Raw genomic sequence first — 8,658 nt, forward strand, 5'->3', positions numbered from 1 at the left:
TGCAGGACTGGAAGTAATCCCAGCACTCTGGGAGGCCAAGGCAAGTGGATCACCTGAGGTCGGAAATTCGAGATCAGCCTGACCAACATAGTGAAACCCTGTCTCTACTAAAAGTAAAGAAAAAAGTTGGGCATGGTGGTGGGCACCTGTAATCCCAGATACTTGAGAGGCTGAGGCAGGAGAATCGCTTGAACCTGGCAGGTGGAGGTTGCGGTGAGCAGAGATCGCACCACTGCAGTCCAGCCCGGGAGGCAGAGCAAAACTCCATCTCAAAAAAAAAAAAAAAGAAAGAAAAGAAAAGAAAAGAAATAATCTGTGTAGTCTTGTATCTATTAAAGAAATAGAATCTGAAGTGAAAAATCCTTCCCACAGAGAAAACTTCAAGCCCAGGTAGCTTCTCTGGTGAATTCTATCACATTTAAGGAATAAATAATATCAATTCTGCACAAACTCTTTCAGAAAATTGAAGAGGAGTTAACGCTCCCCAACTCATTCTAGGAGGCCAACATTATACTGTTACTAAATCCAGAGGAAGACTTTGCAAGGAAAAAGAAAAGAAAGAAACAACCCCAAACCAAAAAGTTACAGACCAATATCCCTCATGACAAATATCTCTCTTAAAATGTTAGCAACATGTTCATGGATAAGATGACCTTAACAATTCTAAGATATCAATTCACTCCCAAATTCATCTATAAATTTATGCAAGATGATTCAAAATCCCAACAGGACTTTTTCAAGTAAAATTTTTAATGAAGTATATACTTACAGAAAGCTACACTAATTATTAAGTACACAGCACAATAGATTTTTGCAAAATGAATAACTAAATAAACATGATCCAGATTTTTTAAAAAAGCTAAAGTATTATCTGCACCCCCACCTTGGAAACTAGAGAATAGCTTTGGCTGTTTTGCCACACACTCTATATAAATAGAGTGTGGGCTGGGTTGTGTGGCTCACACTTGTAATCCTAACACTTTAGGAAGCCTAGGTGGGCAGATCATTTGAGCCCAGGAATTCAAGGCTAGCCCAAGGAATCCTGGGCAATGTGGTGAAAGTCCGTCTCCACAAAAAATACAAAAAAATTAGCTGGGTGTGGTGGCACACACCTGTAGTCCCAGCTACTCAGGAGGCTGAGGCAGGCAGATCGATTGAGCCCAGGAAGTCAAGGCTATAATGAGCTATGATTGCACCACTGCACTCCAGTCTGGACAACAGAGTGAGACCTTATCAAAAAAAAAAAAAAAAGAATATGGATGGTGTATAAAAGGAAAGTACGTAATTGAATAAAACAAGAGCAGTTCCTTGCTGATGATAACGTACCATGAATTGAGAGGTATGATGAATTCAACCCTCTCCACCTGAGAGATCTCTAAAAACCTACAGAACAAACTAGCAGAAAACATAAAGCCTTCTAGTGAGCCTACTTTATCAAGTTGAGGCATATCTGAATTCCAGTGGTAGACACAATTTGGGCTCTTCCTGCTTCCATCTCCCCACCCCCACCAGCTCCAAAAAGAATGAGGTACTTTTGGGACTAATAACATCCTAGATTGGGTGGGTGTTAGGTGCTCCTCGTTCTTGTAGTTGGGTTCTTTTCATCGCTCAGTTTCCTCATCTGCTAAGTGGGTTTACTTGTCCTATCTAACTCACAAGCATTTGAGGAGGAAGATCGAAATAGGGTAAGATATCTGAAAACAATTTGTGAACTGTAAAGTATTGTTAAAATAAAAGCCATCATAATTATTATTTTAAAAGTTTCCCGTGGCACACATTTACCCATGTAACAGACTTTCACATCCTGCGCATGTACCCCTGAACTTAAAATAAAAGTCAAAGGAAAAAAAAGTTTGAAGCAATTCCAGCCTGGATTAAAAAACAAAAAACAAACTTTATTTCATAATGTGAAATATTTTAGGACAGTATAAATATTTTGATTTCTGGGGGGAAATAGGCCCCCAAATTGAACTCTTAAGTGCCATGTTGTGTGTATATTGCTTGTTTATTTATGTATTAAACTTCAGATTACATGTAATAAACTGTCTTTGGTGCAATGCAATTGATTTTCCTGCATTAGAAGTTGAATTAAATGTGCATTACTCGGGCTGGTCACCATGGGGGAAGCTTAAAAGGTCTGACGGAAAATAAACGAAGACCATTAAGGCTTGCTAGGCCCCATCTCCCTTGGTTAGAAACATGAACACTAGTAGCATCAAATTCATCTCCTTCCAGCTCTGTAATCCAAGAGAGGACAGAGTTCCTCTCTTCCAGCTTCAGGGAAACACTTCGGGGAGAGATTGATTGGCCTAGCCTGGATCTCATTCCAAGCACTGTGTCCACTGGATGAGGCCAATTATCAAAAGGGATAGGGGAAGGATGCTGAGCAGATTAAAGAGTAACATCCACCTCCTACATTTTCTCAAATATTGATACATTCATTCAAGTTGGGGAGTTTCTCCTGCTTCTCCAGGGTGGTCATCTCTGATTTGTAGCGTCTTTTCCTGCGTTGCCTCACGTGGGAGGGAGCCCCATGTGGTGTAGCTGCTGCCTGGTTCAGCGAGAAGGCTGGGCGGTGCAGGCCTCCTGCGTGCTGGGTCGGCCCGCCCCCGGCTATCGAAGACCGGAGAGGAGAAGGGCTCTGTTCGGGTTCTCCTAGCACTAATTCCAAAAGCATTGGAATGGTAGCCATTATAGTGTCTCTATTAGGTTTCCATTTGCTACGGTAACAGAAATAAAGAGGATTTATTGGCTCCTATCGCTTAAAAGGTCCGTCACTGGTGGGGGTGGGGGATGAGATGTGGGGCAATCAGGGCTCGCGCTCTGGTTCTTGGGACTCCCCAGGCTCATCTTTTCCCCGTGCGGCAAGGTGGCTGCCAAGGTGGCGGCAAGGTGGCTGCCACAATTCTAGGTCTCACCTGACAACATCCCCAGGAAGATAGCCTTTTCCAGCAGCGATCTCTTCAGCACCAGGGTATAATGTCCCAGAAGCTGCCAGCAGACTTCTCCTTACATCTCAGTGACTCCAATCCCTTTGTGAAACCATCCCCGTATCCAGGGAGACGTCACGTGCGAATCCGCTCAGGCCTGGATTCCTGAAACAATCAATGGTTGGGGATAGAAATCCACTTAGGCCAATTGGACCAATCCCTGGTGCTGGCAGTGAGGTCAGTCTTGAAGCACATGGGGTTACGTGAGAGAAGGTGGGAATCTGAATAAAAACTGGGATACTGTAGGACAGAAGGAAATGGGTGCTGGGCAGGAAACCCCTTAAGGAGCACTCTGCCTCCTTTCTGTGTCTGAGGGGTTACGTGAGAGAAGGTGGGAATCTGAATAAAAACTGGGATACTGTAGGGCAGAAGGAAATGGGTGCTGGGCAGGAAACCCCTTAAGGAGCACTCTGCCTCCTTTCTGTGTCTGATCCAAGTCCCTGCCATCCCAAACTGTTGGAAATTTCCCGTGTTGGAAAAATCTGGGAGGGGAGATAAACTAGATGTTCACACTCACCTTGCCATTTTATCCCTTAAACCCTTAGACACCACCCAATTCAAACCCTCATTTTACAAATAATGAGACTCAGAGAGGAAAGTGACTGCCCAAGGTCCTGCTGTGGCTACAGTTGGCTGTAAAGTCATTCAAGCCTTCCCAGCTCCTTTTCTGAGACCTGTCTGTGATGGGTAATTTTATGTGTTAACTTGGCTAGGCCACGATACCCAGATATTTGATCAAATATTATTTTAGATGATTCTGTGAAGGTATTTTTTAGATGAGATTAACATTTAAATCAATAGACTTTGAGTAAAGCAGATGACCTTTGATAACATAGGTGGGCCTCAACCAATCAGTTGAAGGCCTTAATAGGAAAATGATTACCTGCCCAGAAGAAGAGGGAATCCTGTGAGTGGACTGCCTTTGGGCTCAGCTGCACCTCTTCCGTGGGTCTCCAGCCTGCCTGCTGACCCTGCAGATTTTGGGCTTTGCCAGCCTCCACAATTGCATGAGCCAATTTTAAAAAGTAAATCCCTCTCCCCATGCATATATATCCTATTGGTTCTGTTTCTCTGGAGAACTCTGACTTCCCTAAAGGCTCAACCTATTATTTATCCTGACTTTGGACCTACACCTATGTTTAAAAAGGTAATATTCTAAACGAGTGGCTGCTCAGCAATGGGTATAGGATTATTGAATAACTAGTTTTCAGTTAGTGATGAGCTGGAGGAGTGTATAGAGACTAATGTCAGAGTTCTCACAACTGCAGCATGTAACTGAAGAAAAGAGGCTTGCCCTGTTGATGTTCAACATCAGCAAAGATCCTTTTCTCCCTGCTGTAGCTCTTCCTGCTTGAGACAAAATGTCCATGTTATCAGGATCTGCTATAGGCCATTAGGGTCCCTTTAGTTGCGCTTTGGGCTGCCCACATCCATTTCCCCTTCGCAATATCTAGAATTCCCTTTGGGGCATTACCCTTCCCCAATGTGGATGGCTAATTGTGGGCAGTGGTCCCGCTATGGATGCTCAAGGGGCCAGACCTGGCTCCCATTCAGCCTGAGTGTGAGAATGTGACTTCAACCCAGCCAATTACAAACTCTCTCCTGGGACTTTAAATCAAGTGACATGAGAATAAGAGGGTGTATTACTCCGTTCTCATGCTGCTATGAGGAAATACCTGAGCTGAGCAATTTATAAGGGAAAGAGGTTTAATTGACTTAGTTCTGCAGGGCTGGGAGGCCTCAGGAAACTTACAATCATGGCAGAAGGGGAAACAAACACATCTTTCTTCACATGACAGCAGCAAGAAGCGCAGAGCAAAGAGGGGGGAAAACCCCTTATAAAACCATCAAATCCCGTGAGAACTCACTCACCATCACAAGAACAACATGGAGGTAACCACCCCCATGATTCAGGTACCTCCCGCGGAGTCCCTGTGGAGATTCAAGATGAAATTTGGGTGGGGACACGGTCTAACCATATCAGAGGAGAAGGTTGGTGCCATGCATTGCAGAAGAGGCAGTACAAGCACCAACATTTCTACAGGATCCTCTGGTTATGAAACTATTTGTGGACTTTCTGTGAACTCTGTCCAGCTTCTTGGCCTTCCAGTGTGCTCATGGTTCTGGCCATTTCCAACCCTGACTATCAGGCTGCTGTCAATTTTACAGGCCTCTATGAGTCTTTACTTTGGTTATCCAGAATTGGCATCTAACCAGCACCCAAGTCCCCCAACTGATACAAATCGTTGAGTACTGTTTCCAGCTCTGCTTTAACTTAGTGATGTCATTTCACTTCCCCAAGCCTCAGTTTCCTCATATGTAAAATTAGGGAATGAGCCTAGATCTGTGTTCTGCAAATATGTTTCAGCCATAAGAAATTTCATGCAAACAAATCTCCCTTATAGGAGTAGTTAACTCATAAAACTGGTCCACACAGTGCTGCTCTGGTTTAAGAGAATCCTGTCCTCTTGGCACTTTCTCAGTAGTGCCCTGCTGTGACTCCTGCAGGATTCCACAGAGCATGCTGGACTAGACAATCTCTAATACCATAAAGGGACAGGGGTGTACTCTCTCTCCCTCATGGCAACGAAAAATAGTCTGGGTTGATTTAATTAACTCAGGGAGGCATCATATCCACGGTGTCTTATTGACAAAAACTTGTTTCTTCTCTTCTTGAAGGAAATGTGCTTAGTAAATGTCTGTGAAATGTTTAAACACACACACATACACACACAACCAATTTAGCTGCCTAGTTTTTTTTTTTTTCTTTTCTTTTCTTTTTTCTTTTCTTTGAGACAGAGTCTCACTCTGTTGCCCAGGCTGGAGTACAGTGGCACGATCTCGGCTCACTGCAACCTCCGCCTCCGAGGTTCAAGTGATCCTTCTGCCTCAGCCTCCCAAGTAGCTGGGATTACAGGTATCCACCACCACACCTGGCTAATTTTTGTATTTTTAGTAGAGACAGAGTTTCACCATGTTGGCCAGGCTGGTCTTGAAGTCCTGACCTCAGGTGATCTGCCCACCCCAGCTTACCAAAGTGCTGGGATTACAGGCGTAAGCCACTGCACCCAACCAGCTGCCAAGTTTTTTTTTTTTTTTTTTCACACTACAATAGTTAATTTTATTTGTTCAAGAGCTCATATTGCAAGCATTAAACCAAGCATAGGCTTTGATTCTGTGAGCCCAAATTCACATATTGAAGAAGATCAAAGCAAACTGCGATCCATGTACACGGATGAAAACTAAAGGCTCAGAGTTAATAACATTGTAGTTTTTAAATTTCTATAGCCTAGAGCCCAGTAGTCACAGGTCTTTTAAGTCCTTCTGGATGTCCCACAGGGTATCTGCACTTTTCTTGAGCTGAGCAACTTCATCATCCTTTAGCTTCTGGTTGATAACGCTGGTTAATCCTCGGGCATTGAGACGGAAGGCTCAGGAAGACTTCATTCTCGATGCCATACATCCCCTTTACCATTTTTGACATGGGATGAATCCTGGATAGATTTTTCAACATGGATTCAATAAGATCAGCCACACTTAATCCAATAGCCCAGTTGGTATATCCTTTTAGCTTGATGACTTCATAGGCACTTTCAACCACCATCTTATGCACTTCCTTCCAATTTTCACTATCATTGTCAGTTCCCATTTCTGGATTCAATTCCTGGAGAGAAACACCTGCCACATTCACACCACTCCACACAGCCACACTTGAGTCGCCATGTTCCCCCAAAATCCACCCATGGCAGCTGCTGGGATGAATGCCAAGTTTTTCAGCCATAAGGTAGCGAAATCTAGCAGAATCCAGATTACATCCACTTCCAATCACGCGGTGTTTGGGTAATCCGCTTAGTTTCCAGGTAGCATATGTAAGAATGTCCACTGGGTTGGAAACCACAATTATGATGCAATCAGGACTGTACTTGACAATCTGAGGAATAATGAATTTGAAGACATTAACATTTCTCTGCACCAGATTGAGTCGACTCTCCTTGCTGACGGACTCCTGCAGTTACCACTACAATCTTAGAATTGGCAGTCACAGAATAATCTTTATCTGCCACAATTTTAGGCGTCTGAAGAAATAAGCTCCCATGCTGCCCATGCTGCAGATCCATCATTTCTCCTTTAAGCTTATCTTCCAAAACATCCACAAGAGCAAGTTCATCAGCCAGAGACTTTCCCAGAATGCTGATAGCACACGCCATACCAACTTGTCCAACACCCACTACAGTGATTTTATTGTTTGGGACTGTTGCCTCTTCTTCCGCAACTGGTGCAATGAGTTTTTCCTTAAGAGTTGCCATTTTGCACAGGAGAGGGAAGGCGCTGGAGACCTCTGTAACAGCAGCAGTGCGGAGAAGACAATCCCAGCTGCCAAGTTTTAAGAGCGCTTTTTATCATGGGGAAGGCACAGCAAAACTACAAAAAGCAAACAACAGCAACAAAATCTGGAGTGGGGACGTTTTAATTTAAAGTTTTAAATTAAAGTGTCTCTTTTTTTAATTTTTTATTTTTTAAGTAATTAATTAATTTTGAGACTGGGTATGAGACTGGCTAATTTTTGTATTTTTAGCAGAGGTGGGGTTTTGCCATGTTGCCCAGGCTGGTCTCAAACTCCTGGGCTCAAGTGATCCACCTGCGCCAGCCTCCCAATGTGCTGGGATCACAGGCATGAGCCACTGTGCCCGGCCCAGACACACTTTTTCCCACAAAAAAAAAAAGTGCTGATTTATACATTTATCATGGAGAAATACTCAATTCTGTATCTCAAAGACCCAATAAAATAATCTGAAATGGACAAGACTTTATTCACAAATGCCTTAGAGACATTTTAGACTAGGCACAATGGCTTACATCTGTAATCCTAGCACTTTGGGAAACTGAGGTGGGTACATCTTGAGCCCAGGAGTTTGAGACCAACCTGGACAACATGGTGAAACCCATCTCTACAAAAAATACAAAAAGTTAGCCAGGTGTGGTGGTGCCTGTGGTCCCAGCTACTTGGTAGGCTGAGGTGGGAGGACTGCTTGAGTCTGGGAGGTCGAGGCTGCAGTGAGACAAGATCGTTCCACTGCACTCCAGCCTGGGCAACAGAGTAAAACCCTATCGGAAATTTAAAAAAAAAAAAAAAAAAAAAATCCGCCATAGACCTGGTGTGGTGGCTCACACACCTATAATCCCAGTGCTTTGGGAGGCTGAGGCAGGAGGCAGCAGGAGGATCATTTGAGGTCAGGAGTTCAAGATCAGCTTGAGCAACATAGCAAGATTCTATCTCTACAAAAAATTAAAAGAAAAAAATTAGCTAGGCATGGTGGCATGTGCCTCTATATAGTTCCAGCTACTCAGGAGGCTGAGGTGGGAGGATCACTTCGAGGCTGGAGTAAGCCGTTATTGCACCACTGCAGTCCAGCTTGGGCAACAGAATGAGACCCAGTCTCAAAAAAAAAAAAAAAAAAAAAAATCTGGTGTATATTTAATTCCATGAAGAAATCAAACATTATCCCTGCTTTTGGCCTGTAACACCAGGTACTTTGCTTAGGATTTTCACACACAATCTCATGTACTCTCAAACAACTTTCTGGAAAAGTATCATTTATGATTCCTGTTTTATTGTTGAGGACACTGAAGCTCAGAGAGATTAAGTCATTTACCTAAGCTCACACAG

At 43.5% G+C, this 8,658-nt stretch overlaps 1 pseudogene across 1 annotated transcript; it reads right to left on the reverse strand.

The window, feature by feature from the left end:
• Positions 1 to 6,074: 6,074 nt before the first annotated feature.
• On the reverse strand, positions 6,075 to 7,336 carry LOC115894716 (annotated as a pseudogene). The gene has a single exon (XR_004054852.1). The product of XR_004054852.1 is annotated as an L-lactate dehydrogenase B chain pseudogene (transcript).
• Between the last annotated feature and the right edge of the window lie 1,322 nt (positions 7,337 to 8,658).

The sequence above is a fragment of the Rhinopithecus roxellana genome, chromosome 19 (genome assembly GCF_007565055.1).
Source record: "Rhinopithecus roxellana isolate Shanxi Qingling chromosome 19, ASM756505v1, whole genome shotgun sequence".
NCBI classification, from domain to species: Eukaryota; Metazoa; Chordata; class Mammalia; order Primates; family Cercopithecidae; genus Rhinopithecus; species Rhinopithecus roxellana.